A 22,139-nucleotide genomic window follows, 5' to 3' on the forward strand; every position below is an offset into this window, starting at 1 on the left:
TGAAATGTGAAGGTCATTCATCGCATGTTAGCAGAACAATTAGGTGATAATTTTCATAAATGATTATTTGATCCTGTCATTTAAAAGGAGAAGAAAACCAACAGGTCAGCCATGATTTGGTGTCATTATAACCATCAAATTGATACCATTTTTGTCTTTCCATCTGGCCTTACTGGTGTGGTAGAAACAGCCAGAATGATGTCACCAGTTTCAAATCTGTTTTGCCAGTTTATTTTCCACATGTGATGTCATCGCTTAAAATGCTTGACCCTCAACATCCAGCCAGAGTTGCTGCTCCCTGAAATTCCCTCACCGCCTTGTGCTGGTCTAGAAAGATAGAGTGTTCTCAGTATAGGGCTCATTTTCTATATTATTTTTTGCGGTTGATATTAGTGTACTTACTTCTGGAAGAGAACAGTGATAAACAAATGATTTAAGTTTGTCTTAGAATGATTACATGTGGATAGACGATTAGAGTCGCAGAATTGGAAGGGAGGCATTTCCAGGCAGGTAATAAGGTGACTATGGGCTGCACCTCAGAAGCTGGCCCCCTGAAACCAGCACAAGGAACTTCCCTGGGGCATTTGTAAGGACCAAGTCTTGAGCAGGTCCTGGGGTGTTGGGAGAGTTCCAGGCAGGCACAGCTGGACAAGATGCCCTTAGCAGCATCAATAAGCAAGCATGTTAGACTATTTGGAGCTACTCATAAATAACTTTTGTCATGTTGATGGGGAAGAAGAAACACAGAGTGGCTGCTCCATTTCAGAGGTGCACTTGGAACCCATGACTATTCAGTCACCCACTCACAAGGCCACTCACATGTTTACCAAGAAGTCTTTTCCCATGAACACTGAAGATCCTCAGAGCCTCGGTAGCTGGCTCAGTCTTTGAAAACCAGTCCTTTGCTCTCCCCCAGTAATCCTGTATCATGAGCAGGTTTTCAGGGATGGACTGTGCTGGGCACAGAGCTTGGATGGTCACCTTGGCTGGATTTTCTCAGAAAGTGTCTCATATCTTAGGGACCACAGAGCAGCTCAGTGTCACTTGTGTTATCTTGGGAAACACAAGGACCAAAATCCTTTAAAGCTTTGGCTACAATTTGATTTCCTAATGTCTGTGAAATTGATCTAAAGGCATGCGATCCTGCAAATCATTTGGAATTTCGGAGGTCCCAGGCCTTTCAGTTCTTGAAGAAAATGACATTTTTAAGAAGGATCATAGAGGGACTTCCCCAGTGTTCCATTGGAGCTAAGATCCTACAGGCCAGAGGGCAGCTAAGCCTGTGCATCACAACTACAGAGCCTGAACTACAATGAAGATCCCACATTTCCCAACTGAGATCTGATGCAGCCAAATAAATAAATTTTTTTTTAAAAAAGAAGAGTCAGAGGAATTAAAGCATCAATTTCAGAACCTGTCTGACCGTGAATGTGGTCGAAAGCATCATCCCACATCCTCAGAGGATAGGCAAGGTCTCCAGGAATAGATGTCTCTCATAATTTGCTATTAGATGTCAATGCCAATCCCATGACACCACGGTGATTCCTCTGTATGTAAGAGCCCAGAGGACAGAAACGGAGCCAGGTTACCTCCCTACCCCTTTGATCACCTGAGCCAGTGTTTCCAGTATTTCACCCACAGCAGAGCTTTACTGGTAAAGACAATAAACTTGAAAAATCCTACACATCTTCCTCAGAGGCAGAGCTAATAAAATTATTCCGAAGAGTCCTTAGAAAGGGATGGCCTTCTGGGTTATGTCTTTAAGACATGTTAATTAGAGTAAACTCTATTTTGAAAATAACATGCCGTTTAGATGCATCTCTGAACAGCCGTCTTCTGAGCTTAAGAAATTAAAGTTTACTTTCCATTTTACATTCATAGTTATCAGAGAAAACATTCAAATGTTTGTGAGCTTAGCAACCATTCCTTCATCCACCCACCCATCCATCCGTTAGCATGTGTTAATCAATTGCCAAGTGGTGATGCTAGCCGTAAAGAACCCGCCTGCCAATGCAGGAGACAGAAGAGGATACAGGTTCGATCCCTGAGTCAAGAAGATCCCCTGGAGGAGGAAATGGCAACCAGCTCCAGCGTTCTTGCCTGGAGAATCCCACGAACAGAGGAGCCTGGTGGGCTAGAGTCCATAGAGCTGCAAAGAGTCCAAACTGACCAAAGCGACTTGGCATGCGTGCATCTGAAAACAGGGGCAGACCTGGATAAGGCTGATTCAGTCTAACAGTCTCTTCACCCTGTGTCACAAATTTGTTTGGGGAGCTGCTGGCAAACTGAAGCCCTACCCACTGAAAGAAAATAGAGATCTTCCAGGGGCAGGAGAAAATACAGGACTTTAGTAGCATTTCTGTCTGTACTTTCACATCCTCTTATAACATGCTTTCCTGTAGGGCTGGCTGGCTGCGAATTGCTTTATCTGCTCCACTCGATCATCTGGCTCTTTGAGGAAAGGAAGAAAATTGGGTATTATGTTACATCTCCTCCCCTGGCTCCTTCGAAAGACTTTCCATAATGGGCGTTTGTTGTGCTGGTTGATGAGGCTGGATAAGATCAGAGCATCAAGAAAGAGTCTTTATGAGACCGACACGACCCTTGGCCACGGCAGGACACAGCGACAGAAGCAGGAGGAGAACACAGAAGCTCTGGCAGTCAACCTCAGCATGCCCTAAGTTGTTCGTGCGCTCGTAGCAACACTCAGACACGCTCGACAAATGAGAGGCGGGATGGCGCTCTGCTTAGGGGGCCAGAGTCGCCAGGCTCAGATCCCTTATCTCTGGGGCCTCGGGCAAGCTGTTTAACACAGCTGTGAGATGGGAGGAATAAGGTTATGGGCCTGCACATGGTCCAGCACTCTGTAAGCATGCCCTAAAAATAACCCACTGACACTGAGCCCTGCCGCTGGACCACCTGGTGCAACTGCACTGCACCCCCCATCCCAGACTGCATTTGGTGGGGGAGAGTGTGAAAAAGACGCAGCTACTGCAATAATCTGTGGCCCTCCAAAGGGTGAAATGTGTACCCACATTACCTACATCTTAATGGGGGAGAAATTAAGAAGAAATGTCTAAAGCAGTTCCCTGCTGCTGCTGCTAAGTCGCTTCAGTCGTGTCCAACTTTGTGTGACCCCATAGATGGCAGCCCACCAGGCTTCCCCGTCCCTGGGATTCTTCAGGCAATAACACTGGAGTGGGTTTCCATTTCCTTCTCCAATGCATGAAAGTGAAAAGTGAAAGTGAAGTTGTTCAGTCATGTCCGACTCTTAGCGACCCCATGGTCTGCAGCCCACCAGGCTCCTCCGTCCATGGGGTTTTCCAGGCAAGAGTACTGGAGTGGGTTGTCATTGCCTTCTCCAAAGCAGTTCTCAGGGGGCAACAATGAAGAAAAGTTTGAGAAACACTGTGTTAAAAGAATAAACTATAAGATGACTGCTATTATAATTAAGGATATACTAAACTTGTGCAATAACTTCGTTTCTTTATTTCACTGGGTACATTTTGATTCTATGAAACCAAATTATGTTTCACTTCAACTGGACATCTGGATGGCCTTCTCCCATCTGGTTACATCATCATAATATCACATTCAATATTGTTTATCTTTGATTTAAATACTTCAGCTATTACTAATCTCTTTTTACAGAGGGGGAAACGAAGGCCAGAGAGATTCAATAGTTTGCCTAGAAATCACACAACTTTTGGAGGATAGAAGCAGTAGGTTTTCTAACTCCCAGGAAGGTGCTGTTTTCAGCTCTAAAGTGTTACTTGCTCAGTAATGTCCAACTCTTTGAGAACCACGGACTGTAGCCCTCCAGGCTCCTCTGTCCGTGGGAGTCTCCAGGCAAGAATACTGGCGTGGGTAGCCATTCTCTTCTCCAGGGGATCTTCCCCACCCAGGAATGGAACCCAGGTCTCCTGTATTGCAGGCAGATTCTTTATCATCTGGGTCAACAGCGCTCCAAGGCTGTACTATAAAAAAAATACATAAACAAATGTCATTTACCTCTCAGAAGTAGAAAATTGATTTCCATGTTGTTCTGAGATATTCAAACTCAAAGGGGCTGCTAGACAGGTTATCTGGACATTTACTGCAGTTGATATCTGGGTACTTGGGTCTGCAGTTCACTGTTTTATGTGTCAGTTCAGTCGCTGAGTCATGTCCAACTCTTTGTGACCCCACGGACTTCAGCATGCCAGGCTTCCCTGTCCATCACCAACTTCCAGAGCCTACTCAAACTCATGTCCATCCTGTCAGTGATGCCATCCAATCAGCTCATCCTCTGTCATCCCCTTTTCTTGCTTCCTTCAACCTTTCCCAGCATCAGGGTCTTTTCCAATGAGTCGGTTCTTCCCATCAGGTGGCCAAAGTGTTGGAGTTTCAGCTTCAGCATCAGTCCTTCCAATAAATATTCAGGACTGATTTCCTATAGGATTTACAGGTTGGATCTCCTTGCAGTCCAAGGGACTCTCAAGAGTCTTCTCCAACACCACAGTTCAAAAGCATCAATTCTTCAGTCCTCAGCTTTCTTTATAGTCCAACTCTCACATCCATACATGACTACTGGGAAAACCATAGCCTTGACTAGATGGACCTTTGTTGCTAAAGTAATGTCTCCACTTTTTAATATCCTGTCTAGGTTGGTCATAGCCTTTCTTCCAAGGAGCAAGAGTCTTTTAATTTCATGGCTGTAGTCACCATCCGCAGTGATTTTTGAGCCCCCAAGAAAATAAACTCTGTCACTGTTTCCATTGTTTCCCATTTGTTTGCCGTGAAGTGATGGGACCAGACACCATGATCTTAGTTTTCTGAATGTTGAGCTTTAAGCCAACTTTTTCACTCTAGTCTTTCATTTTTATCAAGAGACTCTTTAGTTCTTCTTTGCTTTCTGCCATAAGGGTGATGTCATCTGTGTATCTAAGGTTATTGATATTTCTCCTGGCAATCTTGATTCCAGCTCATGCTTCATCCAGCCTGGCATTTCGCATGATGTACTCTGCATATAAGTTAAATAAGCAGGGTGACAATATACGGCCTTGACGTACTCCTTTCCCGATTTGGAACCAGTCTGTTGTTCCATGTCTGGTTCTAACTGTTGCTTCTTGACCGGCATACAGATTTCTCAGGAGGCAGGTCAGGTGGTCTGGTATTCCCATCTCTTTAAGAATTATCCACAGTTTGTTGTGGTCCACACAGTCAAAGGCTTTGCCATAGTCAATAAAGCAAAAGTAGACGTTTTTCTGGAACTCTGTTGCTTTTTCAGTGATCCAGCGAATATTGGAAATTTGATCTCTGGTTCCTCTGCCTTTTCTAAATCCAGCTTGAACATCTGGAAGTTCACAGTTCACGTACTTTTGAAGCCTGGTTTGGAGAATTTTGAGCATTACTCTGCTAGCACAAGATGAGTACAATTGTGCAGTAGCATGTGAACGACTACATTCTTTGGCATTGCCTTTCTTTGGGATTGGAAGGAAAACTGACCTTTTCCAGTCCTGTGGCCACTGCTGAGTTTTCCAGATTGGCTGGCATATTGAATGCATCACTTTCACAGCATCATCTTTTAGGATTTGAAACAGCTCAACTGGAATTCCATCACCTCCGCTAGCTTTGTTCGTTTTATGTATAAAATATCCAAACAGCCTAGTTTTTAAAACAGATCATTGTAATCAGTGAAACAGGTGGTTTGACCAGATAGCCACTGCGGTGCTGCCCTGTGGCTGTGAATTTCCAACTGTAGAGTGCATGTCTTTGTTGTCATGGCTTCGGGTGTATGTGTCAGAGTGACGAGACATGCAGGCTTGGCCCTACACACCACCTTCCAGCAACCTGAAGTTTAGGTCTCCAGGGCAGCCTGAGCCAAAACTAAACAGTGCTCTGGGCCACCAAGTTCAACAGTGCCAAGTCCACGGTCATGCTTAATCTCCACACTTGTGTAACATGCTATAATCCTCAAAAGGCTTTCAGATGCGTGGTCCCTCTTGATCTCATGCGATTTTGTGTAGGCCGGAGGACAGTCAGGGTGGCCCTGACCTGGACACGTAAACCTGACATTGGAGAGGTTTATTGTGTCTGTGCTAATATCTCTGGCTGACACATGGCACTCTGAGGTGGTGCCTGCCTGCACATAGACGTTGTGTATTTCATTCATGTCAGATCACATCATGCCCTAACCTAGCATCTCTTTATTTTCGTATACAGATTTTGATGCCTTTGCTGCCTCTCTCCTTACAAAGACAGCAGCGGGGAACCTTTTCTAAACACACACAATCATTCAAAAAGCACAAGAATTCAGCTGAAAATAAGTTAACCATATACACCTCAGAAAGCTATATGCATCTCTAGTTTGTTTTCTCAGGTTTTGTCTAGATTTCTCATCAGCTTTAGCCCAGTGCCCAAGTTAGTAACTCTTTATGGACCCCCAGTCGATGCATGGATACGAGATGTTCTACTATACGGGAGCCCAGAGGTGAGTGAGAGACGCAGGATTTCCAGGCCAGGGTGGAAGCATAGCTCCCCCAACACCGTCTGGAGCAGCCACCCGAGCCTGGGCACCTGGGAACCTCTGTGCCTGTGTGGACGGGGCTCCAGCTCCCTGTGGGGGTAGGGGTGAGGGGGCAGCAGGACTTGGCTTCACTGTGTTTATTTTGAACTCTGCAAAGCCAGATTTCTCTTTGATTTATGTGATGGCTCTGGTGGTTTTATTTATGATGTTTAGCTGGGGGTGGAGAATTTGGTAACACCACTGGGAGCGTTACATTCAGGTTCTGTTCTGACTCGTCAGTGTTATCTAGTTCAGTTCTGTTTTCCACCTTACGTAACATAAATTCAGCACCTGAATTATCCGAACTGTAAATCAGGTTGCAAAACCCTCCCCGTTCCCACGTGAAAGCAAAGGAAGATCAAGGAAGATGTGGCTCAGATCTCTAGGTCTGTGGGCCGGTGGCTTCTCCTGTCCTCTCTACATTTTGGGCCCCCCACTGCCCACCCATGGCTCCCCCTGGCCTGTTCCCACCCTTGGGGAAGAGACTTGATAGACAGGGCAGTCACCAAAAGCTCTGTCTGCTTTTCATCCCACACTTTGCCCCAGATCACTGCATCTTCCACTTTCTGGTGGCAATTTCTCCATCATCAGCAAGCCAGGGACCTGGGACTCCTGGTCCCTCTTCTCTGTTGGTCAGTGGCTTCACCCACAAGTCCTCCCATGATAGGCGGGCAGTTGATGCATTCCAAGAACTGGACTATGATTCGGTTACTGAACACGCCGACACACGGCCTTTGTGTTGTCCAGGGATGCTTCATGACATGGGAAAATGCTGATGTCACCCAGCAATGGTACTTTGTGTCATGATGGACCTGGCAAGTCAACTACACTGCATGAGGGTATGGCTGTCCCAAGACTCAATAAAATTGTTCTAGTTCTGTGCTACCTAAGGAAAACAGAGGAATCTATTTTTACACCTGAGACTTGAACATAAATGTCACCTATCACAGACTTATTTAGAGCTCATTATGAAAAGCAGTGTACCTGGCTCAGATAAACAAACCAGTAGGGCAGAGCCTAACTGATGCCTTAAGATCCCTTCTTTCATTGCTGAGAAGTTTACTGTTTTGGCTCAGATGGTAAAGAATCTATCTGCCAATGAAGGAAACCTGGGTTCTATCCTTGGGTTGGGAAGATCTAGAGAAGGAGATGGCAATCCACTCCAGTATTCTTGCCTGGAGGCTCTCCATGGACAGAGGAGACTGGCGGGCTACAGTCCATGGGGGTCGTAGAGTTGGACATGACTGAAGCAACTGAGCACAAAGAACAACTTCTCATAATATTAAGATGCATGGTCTTCAACTTATTCAGTTAATTTCATTTCAAGTGGAGACAGAAGTTGTTACAAAGGAAAAATGAAATAGTTTAGCTTTAGCTCATTTGCTTTTTGAGGGGTGTAGTTTTACTTACAGCTCATGAAATATACCAAATGGCTAAAAACCAGCCTAAAATTACACACACAAAGAAAAATAGCTGTATTAAATAACATTGTTCTTACTACACAATGGAGCCATCTTTCAGGCAGATGGTAAACAACCACGCTCTGTGTGTGTGGGTCTGTGTGCGTGTGTTTGCAGGGGTGTGGGGGGTGCCTGCTTCCCACATTCCCAGGATACCCATGGTAAAATGAATAAACTGGAGAAAAAACAAACCAGAACTGGACCAAGTGAACACTGCCAGCCGATTGACAATCTCCTGGGAGCATTTTGACGCATTCATACAAAGAAGGAAAATATTGAAACCATATCAGGGAGAACCAGCTTGTCCTATGAAATTCATGAAGGGTGGATGGTGTCAGTAGCTTAGACAACACGGTTCTGTGAAACCAAACCAAACCACGTGCTGAACAAGCCCAGGGCAGGGAGGCAGGGTTGGAGTTCGTGTCTGCATTGAGTAAGCTTCCGGTGTCCTGATCCTCTGTGTCCCAACTCCATGGTGGCATTGCCCAGCCTCAAGCAGGTGACAAAGGATGTACTTCATCAGGTGGCCCCATTGTGGGCTGAACTGGCTGGGAGCTGTGGATCAGACACTCAGGAACAAACTGAGTGTCTCCTGGTGGGGCCTGGGGAGCAGGAGTGTTTGAGGACTGCAGGTGGCTGCGCTCTGAATATTCTGGCCAATCTACCTGGGGTGGCCTCCACCTTGCTGAGGGTTAGATGAAGGAACATGCATTGGGAATAGAAACTCACATAAGTCTGAACAGGGAAAACACCCCCAAGTGTTGGGGGCAGAGGCCCTGGGAGAACTGGCTGGAAACCCTCAGCCCTGGGGGCTTCCTTCCGAGAGGGGCTGGATGTTTGGTCACTGGGAGGTCAGCCCAGAGCATGTGGTCCCAGGCCCGTGGCTCCAGCATCCTGGGGCCTCCACCTTGGCTGCTGTGGAGGGTTGAAGAAGCCCCTCGTGCTCCCGGTACTCCTGCTGAAGCCCAGGGTGGTCTAGCAAGGCCAGGCACCCTCCTGTCCCCGGGCCCAAGACACAGAAAAGAAAGTCGTCTCAGGTATAATTGGCACCTGTGGGTTTTACATCCCAACTCATGGTGATGCCTCTTCCCAAACCTGAGATTGGAGATAGGAAGATGGACACAAACACGATTGGGAAAGCCATTCAGAGGGCACATGTCCACCCCATGCCTGTTGGGGATGGAAAGAAAACAGTGACATTTTGCTTACTTTATTCTTATGTTAGATGTTCAAAGAAGCGTAGTCCAGCATGATGCAAAAAGATATCGTTTAATGCCATTAATAGTGTTCAAGAGTCTATTCAGTTTATCCTCTTTTTATCCTTTTAGAAATCATAGTCTTTGTGTATTTTTTTAAAGATATAGTAGAGTAATTTTTTAAAAACTCAGGGGTATGTAATCAAAAATGTTGAGCCATCAGCTTTAGATTTTTCATAAAGTTGGAGGAAATTGGAACCCTTCTTTCAGGCAAGGAAAATGGAAGATGATCCTGTCTCCATTGGTCAGAGGCTGCTTTCTTCACACCATATACAGCTAAATTTAAAACCTCAAGGGGATTACTGAACTCTGCTCATTTGGTCTCAAAATAAAATGTTAAGGACAAAGGTTAGAGTATTAAACTGAGAAAGTGTGTATAATTTCACCTATTGAACTCTTCATAAACATATTGACTATTACATTTTTGAAAAACATTACCTGAAAAAGCAACAATCAAATAGAGCTGCTAGCGGTCAATTAAAAATTATAAAGCAAAAACTGTTGACCTATTAAATATAGTAAAAGGAATTCCAGCCTGTTTCATTTAATTTCTGTATCTCTTAAATGACTCATTTCCAACTTCTAATTGGATACATTTTCAAAATGGTTTACTAAAGAATATTGGAGCTTTTTTTTTTTTGATATGTTCATAAAGCAAAGGAGAAAAGGAAAGATATAAGCATCTGAATGTAGAGTTCCAAAGAATAGCAAGAAGAGATTAGAAAGCCTTCCTCAGCAATCAATGCAAAGAAATAGAGGAAAACAACAGAATGTTGTTCAAGAAAATTAGAGATACCAAGTGAACATTTCATGCAAAGATGGGCACAATAAGGGACAGAAATGGTATGGACCTAACAGAAGCAGAAGATATTAAGAAGAGGTGGCAAGAATACACAGAAAAACTGTACAAAAAAATCTTCACGACCCAGATAATCACAATGGTGTGATCACTCACCTAGAGCCAGACATCCTGGAATGTGAAGTCAAGTGGGCCTTAGAAAGCATCACTACGAACAAAGCTAGTGGGGGTGATGGAATTCCAGTTGAGCTATTTCATATCCTGAAAGATGATGCTGTGAAAGTGCTGCACTCAATATGCCAGCAAATTTGGAAAACTCAGCAGTGGCCACAGGACTGGAAAAGGTCAGTTTTCATTCCCATCCCAAAGAAAGGCAATGCCAAAGAATGCTCAAACTACCGCACAATTGCACTCATCTCACATGCTAGTAAAGTAATGCTTAAAATTCTCCAAGCCAGGCTTCAGCAATACATGAACCGTGAACTTCCAGATGTTCAAGCTGGTTTTAGAAAAGGCAGAGGAACCAGAGATCAAATTGCCAACGTAGGCTGGATCATCAAAAAAGCAAGAGAGTTCCAGAAAAACATCTATTTCTGCTTTCTTGACTATGCCAAAGCCTTTGACTGTGTGGATCACAATAAACTGTGGAAAATTCTGAAAGAGATGGGACTACCAAACCACCTGACCTGCCTCTTGAGAAACCTATATGCAGGTCAGGAAGCAACAGTTAGAACTGGACATGGAACAACAGACTGGTTCCAAATAGGAAAAGGAGTACGTCAAGGCTGTATATTGTCACCCTGCTTATTTAACTTATATGCAGAGTACATCATAAGAAACGCTGGGCTGCAAGAAGCACAAGCTGGAATCAAGATTGCCAGGAGAAATATCAATAACCTCAGATATGCAGATGACACCACCCTTATGGCAGAAAGTGAAGAGGAACTCAAAAGCCTCTTGATGAAAGTGAAAGTGGAGAGTGAAAAAGTTGGCTTAAAGCTCAACATTCAGAAAACGAAGATCATGGCATCTGGTCCCATCACTTCATGGGAAATAGATGGGGAAACAGTGGAAACAGTGTCAGACTTTATTTTTCTGGGCCCCAAAATCACTGCAGATGGTGACTGCAGCCATGAAATTAAAAGACGCTTACTCCTTGGAAGGAAAGTTATGACCAACCTAGATAGCATATTCAAAAGCAGAGACATTACTTTGCCAACAAAGGTCCATCTAGTCAAGGCTATGGTTTTTCCAGTGGTCATGTATGGATGTGAGAGTTGGACTGTGAAGAAAGCTGAGCACCGAAGAATTGATGCTTTTGAACTGTGGTGTTGGAGAAGACTCTTGAGAGTCCCTTGGACTGCAAGGAGATCCAACCAGTCCATTCTAAAGGAGATCAGCCCTGGGATTTCTTTGGAAGGAATGATGCTAAAGCTGAAACTCCAATACTTTGGCCACCTCATGCGAAGAGTTGACTCATTGGAAAAGACTCTGATGCTGGGAGGGATTGGGGGCAGGAGGAAAAGGGGACGACAGAGGATGAGATGGCTGGATGGCATCACCGACTTGCTGGACGTTAGTTTGAGTGAACTCCGGGAGTTGGTGATGGACAGGGAGGCCTGGTGTGCTGCGACTCATGGGGTCGCAAAGAATCGAGCACGACTGAGTGACTGAACTGAACTGAATAGAACTTAATTCGACCCTAACTTTTCCGAGTCCTTCAGAAACCAAGGGCCCTGGTACGGGGTCTGCTTCCTACTAAGTGTTGGGGACGTCTCACCCCAATTGCTTCCAGAAATCTCCCCTCACCCACACCAGCTACTCACCAACATGTGCACTTCTTTTGGGCAGGGGCATAATCTTTTTGTATCAGAATCTGTTTTTTCAATGTTCAGGATATGAAACTGGACTATGAAAACTCGGGCATTTGATGTGGTCCAAAGCCCATCTCTTCTTCTCGTGTATTTGATGAACCTTAATGATTTGTTTTAGGTTTCCTTCTAATGATTTACTTCAAGAAATCTTCCCAAATGCTTACTCTTTCAAGACAATGTCATATAAAACAGACATCTGAAATGTCACATGTGGCTTGCTGAAAACAATTATGTTTCTTCATTGAAAGGTTTTTTTTTCTTTTCTTTTTTCTTTTTTCCATAGTTTCACTGGCTTTTAAAATGTCAAGGAAAAATGCTAGAGAAAAAATCAGTTAAATCACATTTACATGAACAATAACAAGTTGTCCTGGAAGGCAGAACGATTTGACCACAGCATATACATACTGGTATCCATGTAAATTCACTCACACGCGTGTGCAGCTGTGTGTGCTCAGATCTCTGTCTTCAGGCACCCGATGGCAATCATAGACTTTGAAGATTAAGTCTATTTCAAAAAACACAAAGGAAAAAAGCTATAAAAGAGAAGAAAGCTTTGAAACATGTCTGTAAACCATGTGAAATGCATTTAGGTTTTTCAAAGGGACCTGAAGGCTTTCAATTTCAACAGAAGTAAATTGCTGTCATTATTAATAGCAGGCATGTGGTGGGGGTTTTAATTGAGACCAAAAGTGTACAAAGACAGTGCCGGCTCAGAGGCTGTAAAATATTCAAAATCAAATTTTGGTTCCCCAGAGGGTTTTTTTTTTTTTAAATGTCTAAAACTTCAGTGCATATAACCTTAGAGCTCAAGGGTAACATATTATGAAAAGTAGTGATGATCCTTTGATCAGGAAAAGAATGTCTATCATTATGACAAAATGAGGGGAACCAAGACCTGTGGCTTTTAGTGAGAATTAGGGCAAAACTCACTCTTACAGATGCTTCCGGGCAACATGTGGACACCTGCTCCTTTGTCATTTCCCCACATCCTTTCCCCTGGGATCACACACTTCTCTGTAATATGGTTTGACCTGGGGAGCAAAATAGAACTTAATAAGTCTGTTCTGTTAATAAAAGAGTTAATAAAACTGCCAAGAATATGCAAAGATAGACCGATGTTACCTGGAGAGCAACAGAAAATGCCAATGCTGTCTTCAGAGAACTTGCTGGACAGGTGGTGGATTGTCAGCTGATAACTGCACTCGAGTGTTAACAGGAAAAACACCACCAGGCTCATGGTGATGTGGACATGGCTGGGGGCTGATGAGCCAGCTGGAGAGTGGTCCCTGCTCAGGAAAGGTTTCTGGGGAACTGATTCTCACCCTTCCAGGTACAACAGCATCCCTGGAGGGTTTGTCAAAGCCCAGAGCACTCGAGGCCACCCCAGAGTTTCTGGGTCAGTATGTCTAAGGTGGGGCCCATAGATGTGCATTTCTGACAAGGTCACAAAGGGCTCTGGAGCTTCTGGTTGGCAGCGACCTTTGAGATGGTGCCCACCCACCATCCTGGAGGATGAGATGTAGGCTGGATTTTATAGAAGGAGATAAGAAGACCATTCTCAACCCACAGAATATGAGGAGTGATGGCCCAAGGGAGCCTTGGGGGAGCAGAGGGCTGCAGAGAAGAGTCCGGGTAGTGAGACCCATCCCATTGTCCTGGTTTGCCAGGGACTGGAAGTTTCCCAGGATCCATGACTGAAACAGGACCGTCCTGCGGGAACCTGGAAGGTTGTTCACCTGGGAAACACTGGGGATGTGACCAGGCAGGTGGGCATCGCTCACATCTGGTCAAGAGGCTGTGACTCTGACTAGAAAGCCACCAGCAGCCATCAAAGGGGCTTCAGCAGAGAAGCACAGTAAGGTTGTGTGTTGGGACAATCACTCTGGAAGGTATGTGGATGATAGATTAGAAGAAGGGGAAGCTGCCTGGGGAACTTGCTGAATTCAGGGAGAAAGGAAAAGTGGTTGCTGTGTGACATGTGACATGTGGATGGAAAAGATGCTCGTATGCTAAGAGGTGGAATCCGCTGGGCTTGCTGGCCCTAAAGTACGCAGGGTTGAGGGCTCAGGGTGACGCCTGGTGTGCATGAGGGGTTGAACGAGTGGACCAACCTCTCACAGATGAGGAAGCTGAGACAGTGACAGCTGACATGACCGGCTGAGGCCTGAGGGTCAGCCAGCAAAGAGGCTGTGAGTCTACATTCCTACCCAACTCTTCTAACTCCTTACTCACCAATAACACGGTGTTCTAAACCTTTTCCTGGCTGGCGAGAAGCAGCATGTGTGCTGTGGTCTCTGCAGGGCCGTGGGGACCAGCCTTGGTGAGAAGCTGTTTGCAACAGCTGTGTTCCAAGCATCTGTTTGGTCCCCGGTTTTCTTCACGGAGGCATCATGCCTGAGTCAGAGGGCAAATGCCGTCTGCTCTATTTCATTCATGGCTCTTCCCTGCCCTGGCCCTAGCATGCCTGTTTTCTCTGGTCTTTGCTCTGGGCTCCACATCAGTGAGGCTGGGTACATTCCTGGCCTCTGCCTGTTTTCAGGTGTACCCTACAGGGACTAATTATAATTTTTAAATGAATATCCGTTGCTTGAAATGAATCCCTTCTCATTTTTGGCCCACTGAGTATCAGCCCCTCCAAACATGGTCTCTGCGAACCATGCTGACCTAGGGGTGTTTCCTGGTGGCCTGAGCATCTCCTCCTGGACATTCCTGCTGACTGGACAGCGTGAATCAGTCAGCCAGACAGGAGTTCAACGCCACTTGTGAATGACTGCTTTGTAAACCGACCAATCAGGCTTTTGGCTTTTCTCTAGGGGTTGCTGTTGTTGTTCAGTCACTCAGTCGCAACTGACTATTTACAAACCCCCTGGACTGCAGCACACGAGGCTTCCCTGTCTTTCATACTATCTTCCAGAGTTTGCTCAAACTCATGTCCATTGAGTCAGTGATGCCAGCCAACCATCTCATCCTCTGTCGTCCCCCTCTCCTCCTGCCCTCTGTCTTTCCCAGCATCAGAGTCTCTAGGGGTAACTGCTTTAAAATTCAGGAACAGGTGAAGGTATTTGAAACAGTGGTGTGTGGGGTGACCAGCACAGAGATAGTCCCTTCCCTCATCCAGAGGAGACCAGCCGCTCGCTCCCTGGATAGATCCCTCCAGGGGATCCCTTCTGGCTCATCAGAAGAGGTGTGTCCTGCAGGTCCCCCGGGCAAGGCTGCTGGAGACCAGGGGCAGGTCGAGGATGGGCGGGTGGGTCTTTGGGGCTTGGTTACCTACTTTGCTCTCCACACGCCCTCCCCCTTCAAGGCCGTGCTGTGCCCACTCCCAGTGGAGACAGAAACCTTCTTGGTCTCTCAGATTATGAGGTGACCCCACCCAAGCTATCCCACCTCAGACATGCCTCATATTCCAACCTTATTGCTACACTCCTCAGGGACCAAGACCCATGAGTTGAGCCTGTGATGTGAGCCAGAGTTTTAGAACATTTCTATTTCACATTGTAGCATAGCTCTCTTTTGGAACGATTTCTTTCTCCCCGTTCTTTCACTGAGGCTATTCTATGCCCTGTTTCTTTTGATTTATCGCTTGGTTGGCTGGATTTCACTCTCAAATGCTGAAAAGAGAGACTCCTGATTCTGCTTAGAGCCCTGAAGGCTGCTTCAATATCTTCTGGCACTGAACGTTACACTTCAGTCTCTCCATTTATTCCTTGCTCACACCAGCAAGTAGTTCTTTAGGAAGGACTCCAGAGTGCTGTATTTCTCAAGTCCTTTCAAGCTGGGGATGTTTGTACTTGAACGCATCTTGGTTGGGTGTAACATCCTTGGGTCATGTTCTCTTTCCCTTACAACTTTGCTCCACTGTTTCTGGGCTTCGAATGTTGCTGTGGACAAGCCTGATTCTGGCCAGATACTCCCTAGAAGATTCTTAACTTAGACAACTGAAGAATTCCTGATTTTCTCCTGGAGAATTAAATAACAACCAGGATCATAAGTTAGGTATCAATTTTCTGGAATATGTGCTCTGTGATCCAGAGTTTCCCTTCTCCCTGAATTTAAGGAAAATTCTTTTCATGATTAATATTTTTGAGCACCGTGAGTTTTTCTTTGGCTGACTTTTTTTCTTAAGGACATCCACTTTTACGTGTTACATTGTCTTAGTTATAAGCGACTTGTCTTTTTTCTCTTGACTGCGATCATATGAAAACACTCTTTTACATTGGTCATTGATTTCTGACCTTAACTATTGTGTTTCTTGCTGTTTCTAATCTACTGGTTGATCATGTGATGGTATTATTTCAATGCTCAATTTATTTTTGCCACTGTACAATTCCATAATCCTTTATATGTTTTTTTTCTAAGCTTATTTTGCCTATTGTTTTATGGGTTGCCTTCCAATGTTACAGCAGTGATTTTATGTGCAGAAAAGATGATCTATGAGCTATTTGGCTTCAAATGAATATCCAACTGATTAAAATGGCAAATATTAACATCTTATTTTAAGACTTCAGCTATAACCCACAAATATTATTGTTCTGTTTATACATGTAAATTAACACAAGTAATTAATCTAATAAATTTAATCTGATTAGTCTATCTTTATATTTATTAATAGTTTTGTTTTAGAAGCCCATGTACTGGTGCTTTCCATGTGTCACTAGTGGTAAAGAACCCACCTGCCAGTGAAGGAGACATAAAAGATGCACATTCGATCCCTTCGTCCAGAACATCCCTTGGAAGAGGACAAGGTAGCCCATTCTAGTAGTCTTGCCTGGAGAATCCTGTGGACAGAGCAGCCTGGTGGACTATAGTCCATCGGGTCACAAAGAGGAGGACACAACTGAAGTGACTCAGCACATACGCGTGTATTGTACATTTCCATATTGAACAGGAAGGAGTGGTTTTGCCTCCTTAGGTGGACTGGGGTCTCCTGGACAAAAACTCCTAGGGCATCAGTGCATTTTTCCATCAAAGGGGGATTGGCACCCAGGGCTCGGGAACTGGGTTTGCACTCCAGTGTGTGAGTCCTTCCGGGTGAAGAAGCAGGAATGGGGGTGCAGGCTGTGCCCTGCACCAGGCACTGTGGCAGGGGGGATAGTGACATCCAGCCTGCTCTCTGCCAAGCCTTGGCCCCAGACAGGGTGGGGAGGGAAGGACACCGTACGGTGACTGCCCAGAGGTGGTGCCTTCTCTGACTGGTCCAGCCAGACGGGCGTCTTTTTATTCTTCAACGTATTCTAACTGGAGCTGACGCCTTTTTCTAATGTGTCCCAAGTGCTTGCAGTGGCCCCGAGCCCCGGACAAACATGCTCACCTTTCTGACAGTCAGGGTTAGGGCAGTGCAGAACCCACACCCACCCCCGCTTCTGGAGGTGGTGGTAGGAGGGGGGTTGGTTTCACAGACAGCCCCTCCTGAGTGCACCGCCCGGCTTCTGGGAGCGCTGTCCTCTAGGTGTTAATCCCTGACCGGGACACCGGCATTCTGTGGGTGCTCGTGTTACTGCCGGTTTACTCTGTGATGCGATATTGGTACATTCAGTTAACCTCGCTCCTGCTGCGGCGGATATGGCATTACTTTACGTTTCTCTTGGCTAGATCGCAGCCACATCCCATGATCATTTATTAACTTGCATTTTCAAAATCCTATAGTGTGAAGCACTTGGGAAATTTCTTCTTTCCCTCAAGTTATATTTGAACTTCTTCCATTTCTTAAGTTATGTGTTCTTCCTAATTGGGCCCTTTGTCATTTAATGCCTCTTTTTTTATCTTCTTTTTCCTTCCTTCTCTCTTTCTCTCTCTCCCCACCCCTAACCCCCGCTCTTTGTTTTTAATTTTGTTGCAGCAGATCTGTGTACTGGCTAAGAGGAGGCTTTTGTTATTATTTAAAACACTTTTTTTAGTTGTTTAGGATTATAGAAAATTGAGGGAAAAGTGCAGAGAGCCCCGGTAAACCCTCGACTCCCTCCCCCTGACACCTCCCCTGTGACTAACATCTTGTGTTGGTGTGGTCCGTTTGTTACATCTGATGAGCCGTCTTCACACACTACTACTGATCTAAGCCACAGTTTACGGTAGGGTTCACTCTTTGTGTTGCACATCCAATGGGTTTTTGACAAACGTAGACTGACATGTGACCACCTCTACAGTGTCACAGAGAAGAGCTTCTTGGCCCTCCCATTCGTCAGAGGAAGCCTAGTCGTCTGCACCAGGCCTGGGGCCCCGCTGATTCACTAGATGTTCTCAGAGGTCCCATTTGTACCACACACTGTGGACAAGACCTGACTCCTGAGGATTAACAAAACCTCCAAATACCAACCTCTCTGTTTGATGCTGTCGATAAGAAGGGGTCAACCAGTGCAGATGGAGCAATTGTCCCCAGATGAAAACTGTGGATTTCTTTACCATGGTCCCCACGTAACTGCCAGCGGCTGGTAGTCCTGGTAGGACTAAAGTGACAAAAATACAGTTGGTCTACAATGGGTTTCCTGAGTGGAAATTGTAGTAAAGTATATGTTAAAATATTTAACTGAGAAGAAATAGTTTGTGCACAAGTATCACTCACCTGCCTTGTTTATTGACATGATGGGAAGTCTATTGAAATCTACTAGAAACGTTTGGAGTGCCTGAATGGGGAGGAAGTCCACCTTTGAGCCTTTTCCCCCATGATTTCAACAACTTGATTCATAAAACCCAAGAATTGAAGGTAGGATTTTGACATCACTCCTGGTAATGTTACTGACAATATCCTACAAAAACAAGGGAGAAGTGCCACAGGGGGAGATGGGAAGAAAATGGCCTCAACTTTCAAAAGAGGGGAAACAGGCTGATGGCAAAACTCCACAGCAAATTACTGCAGTTAGGTTGTGTGTATTCCTTAGACAAGGGCCGTGGCCGCTTTGCAGTCCCTCAGATGTGTATGAGTGTTGCCGGCGGGGGGCGGGGTGGGGGGGGGCTCTGGAGTGGTTTTGAGGGTCCCATTTGGGGAGGTTTATTGTTATCTGAAGCATCTTTGAGAAGGAGTCACATGCTTACCCTCTAACTCCTGAAAGCCTCTTCTTGACCCCAAGAGGAGGGTGACCCCTTGTTACAGGACATGCAAGGCCACAGAGAAAGGACAGTCTATGTCACCACTTAGCTCTGATGTCAGACAGACCTGGTTTTGAATCCTGCCTGTGCCTATTGCTGCTCATGTGATCAAGGGCAAGTTAACTAGCATCTACCCCTCAGTTTTCTTATCTATAAAATGCAGCAATCAGCAGTTCCTCTTCAGTAAGTTTGTTCCAAAGGCAGACTGAGGATGCACCCAGAGCTCTGAATGTAAGCTATTACTCTGCCCTCAAAAAGTGGAGCAGTGTAAGATAGGTTAAGGGCCGATTACTGCAAACCCAGGCAGTTTTTACAAGCCCTCAGCCCATTTCCCTTAACCAAGACCCCCTCCAAATGAAGCCACACGTTACGTCACTGCCTGGTCCTCCAACATACATCACAGGACCATCCATACCCTAGCTCCCTGGGACATTCTCCTGCTCCATGCTGCCCTGTTGATCCCATTCTACCATTTCTGCCCTGTTCTAGTCCATCCTACCCTTCCATCCTGGCCTTGGATGTGCCCTGATGGCTCAAGGGGTTCCTCCAAGTCCACCTGATCTCCACTCAACTGGCTAACTGCCCCCAGTCTGGGCTCCCCTCCGCTCCTCCCCCAGCCCCCGTGCAAGGACTTCCCACTCTCGGTTCCACTGAGGAGTGTTCTCCTGCCTGTTCAGAGTCAGAGCCCAGGGGCAAGGCCTGCTGATGCCACCACACCCGGTCTTGGCGCGCAGCCCCTCCGCCCCCGCTCAGGTGCAGCGCTCCGGGGCCTGCTGCGTGGGAGGGAGGCTCCCACAGTGAGTGACTTGCTCACAGGCTGAAAGACGGGGATGGAGATAGGGCACGCATTCTAAGTCAGGCAGGCAGGCTCGCAGAACCTGAGCACCAAGGCTGCTTGTCAGGGACCCAGGGGAGCCAGGGAGCCAAGGAGAAAGGTGCAAAAACATCTCCATGTGACCCAGGGGGACTGGCCACCACTGCTGTTCAAATGGGTTCCAGCCCTTCCTTGGTTTAGGGTTTTCACGCTGCCTGTCTGTCCTGCTCACTTTCCTCTGGGAAGACTTTGATTCCCAGCTGCTTGGACATTTTAATTTGCCCTTCATACACTGTGTGCAAGGTTCTCACATGTCTCAGGACATACTTCCTAAGTCAGGAGTGACACTGATCCCCCAGGGGCCTGGCGGCTCTTCCAAACCACCCACTGAGATTGTATGTGGAAAACCTGGCATTTCTTGTTCCTTCCCTTAAACCTAGAAAAAGTATCAGACATGACTGGTTCATATTCCTCTCTGGATGTCTTAAGCCAGCCTGCCTGGGTGACGCCCAGGTCACAGCAGCCGTTTGTACCAAAATAATCGCCTTGGTACCATTTCCAAGATGCTTCTGAGTGCTGTTAAACTTCAAAGAACCTATATCCCCGTTGGAAAAGTGGGTAATTGATGTCTGCCAAGCTACAACTCCATCAGGCACAGAATGTTCTAGAGATTTCCAGTTGAAAGTTCTCCAAGGACCAGAACTCACTGAAGGTGTGCAGTCTCAGGGCTCGGAGTTGAAATCCAGCATCACAGAGATGCCCCTGCAGAGCTGTCACTGGGGACAGAAGGGGTAGGGGGCTGGTGTTTGCGGCAGGATGGGAGAGCCCTGCAGAATGACACTCGCAGGGAGGGCGTTCTGAACCAGGAGGATCGTCAGCTTTCAGGAGCCGGGTGTGGGCAGCCTGGTCCTTTCAAGTCATAAGAAGGAATCCCATCACCAGTCGACTCCAGCGGTGCCTCCAGAGAGGAAAGCGCAGGAAGATTTCTCAGCCTTTCTTATGAGTGAGAAAGACAGAATCTTGGGGGTGGAACTTTCTGGAGCTGGGGTGTGAGTGAGCACTTTCCATCCCCTGCTTGTGATGCTCTCTTTCCATTGGCACCTTTCACGTTGTACTGGGGGGCAGAGAGGCACCCCCAGAAAAGAGATGCTGGGTCATCCAAGGTCGTTGGGCAAGGGCACCCTGCCCATACAGCAGCACCCCATGGGCATTCAGATGGGAAGGCACGTGAGGAATGTGCCATCACCAAGTCTGAACAGAGAGGCTGGGACCTTGGCTCAGACCTGCTGGGTCTTGATTCCACCCCCGGAGAAGCTGTAACAGCCTGGCAGGCTTCCTGCCTCACCAAGGGGGCTGTGGGGCTGCAGGCAGTTTTTCACCCTCTGCCCACATAACACCATCTTTGCAACGGACGCACAGACAAAATTTGTGATTTTAAATCTGCTGTGTCAGTTGACAAGATGGGGAAAGGTTAGTGCAAAGGTGGGGACAGTGATGGGGGAGCAGCCACAGGGTCTTCTGTTAACCTGTCCCTCTACATCCAAGGACCCAAGTGAGGAGACGGACATCACGTCTTTAGAAAGAGAAACTAAGGTGGGCTCAGGGGAGAGACAGGGCAGCTGCTTCCTGTGAGGACTGGACACGCAGAGGGAAGGAGAACTATTTCAAATGTTAACAATAGTTGAGGAGAATCATTAGTCACCGGGATGAGAAGTGGGGAGACTGCAAAAAAAAAAAAAAAAGTTCCACTCAGCACCCATGCATGTTTTCTGATGATCAGGACAGTGAAAGGAATGCATATGGGTTCCAGGTAGGGACACCCAGAGTTCAAATTCCAGGGCCATGATGGGCCAGCTCCACTGCCTTGGGCAAGTTAGGATGACCGCTCTGTTTGATTTCTCTTGCTCAGTTGTGTCCGACTCTTTGTGACCCCATGGACTATAGCCTACCAGGCTCCTCTGTCCATGGGATTTTCCAAGCCAGAATAATGGAGTGGGTTGCCATTTCCTTCTCCAGGGGATCTTCCCGACCCAGGGATCAAACCCGGGTCTCCTGTATTGTAGGCAGATGCTTTACCATCTGAGCCACCAGGGAAGTCCTGAGAGAGGACGAAAGAGTAGAGAACCAAGTGACATGTCCACTGTGCCCCGTGGTGATAAGTTTAGAGAGAAAGACGAGGCAGAGGACGGGCAGAAGGAGGAGGTGTGGGTTTGGATGTGGGGATGTTGGTGGTAAGAGTCTCTGCCGCCTAAGGTTTTAGGACTGGATGAGAAAACAGGCATCTGAAGCCCTCAACACTCGGTGAA

At 46.4% G+C, this 22,139-nt stretch overlaps 1 long non-coding RNA gene across 1 annotated transcript; it reads right to left on the bottom strand.

Annotated features, from left to right (window-relative positions):
- Positions 1-12,047: 12,047 nt before the first annotated feature.
- On the bottom strand, positions 12,048-18,533 carry LOC123331168. The gene is made up of 3 exons (XR_006547678.2): positions 18,250-18,533; positions 12,867-12,967; positions 12,048-12,441 (listed from the first exon to the last, which is right to left on the bottom strand). It is a non-coding gene; the product is annotated as an uncharacterized LOC123331168 (long non-coding RNA).
- Between the last annotated feature and the right edge of the window lie 3,606 nt (positions 18,534-22,139).

Source organism: Bubalus bubalis, chromosome 22 (genome assembly GCF_019923935.1).
Source record: "Bubalus bubalis isolate 160015118507 breed Murrah chromosome 22, NDDB_SH_1, whole genome shotgun sequence".
Lineage (NCBI taxonomy): Eukaryota > Metazoa > Chordata > Mammalia > Artiodactyla > Bovidae > Bubalus > Bubalus bubalis.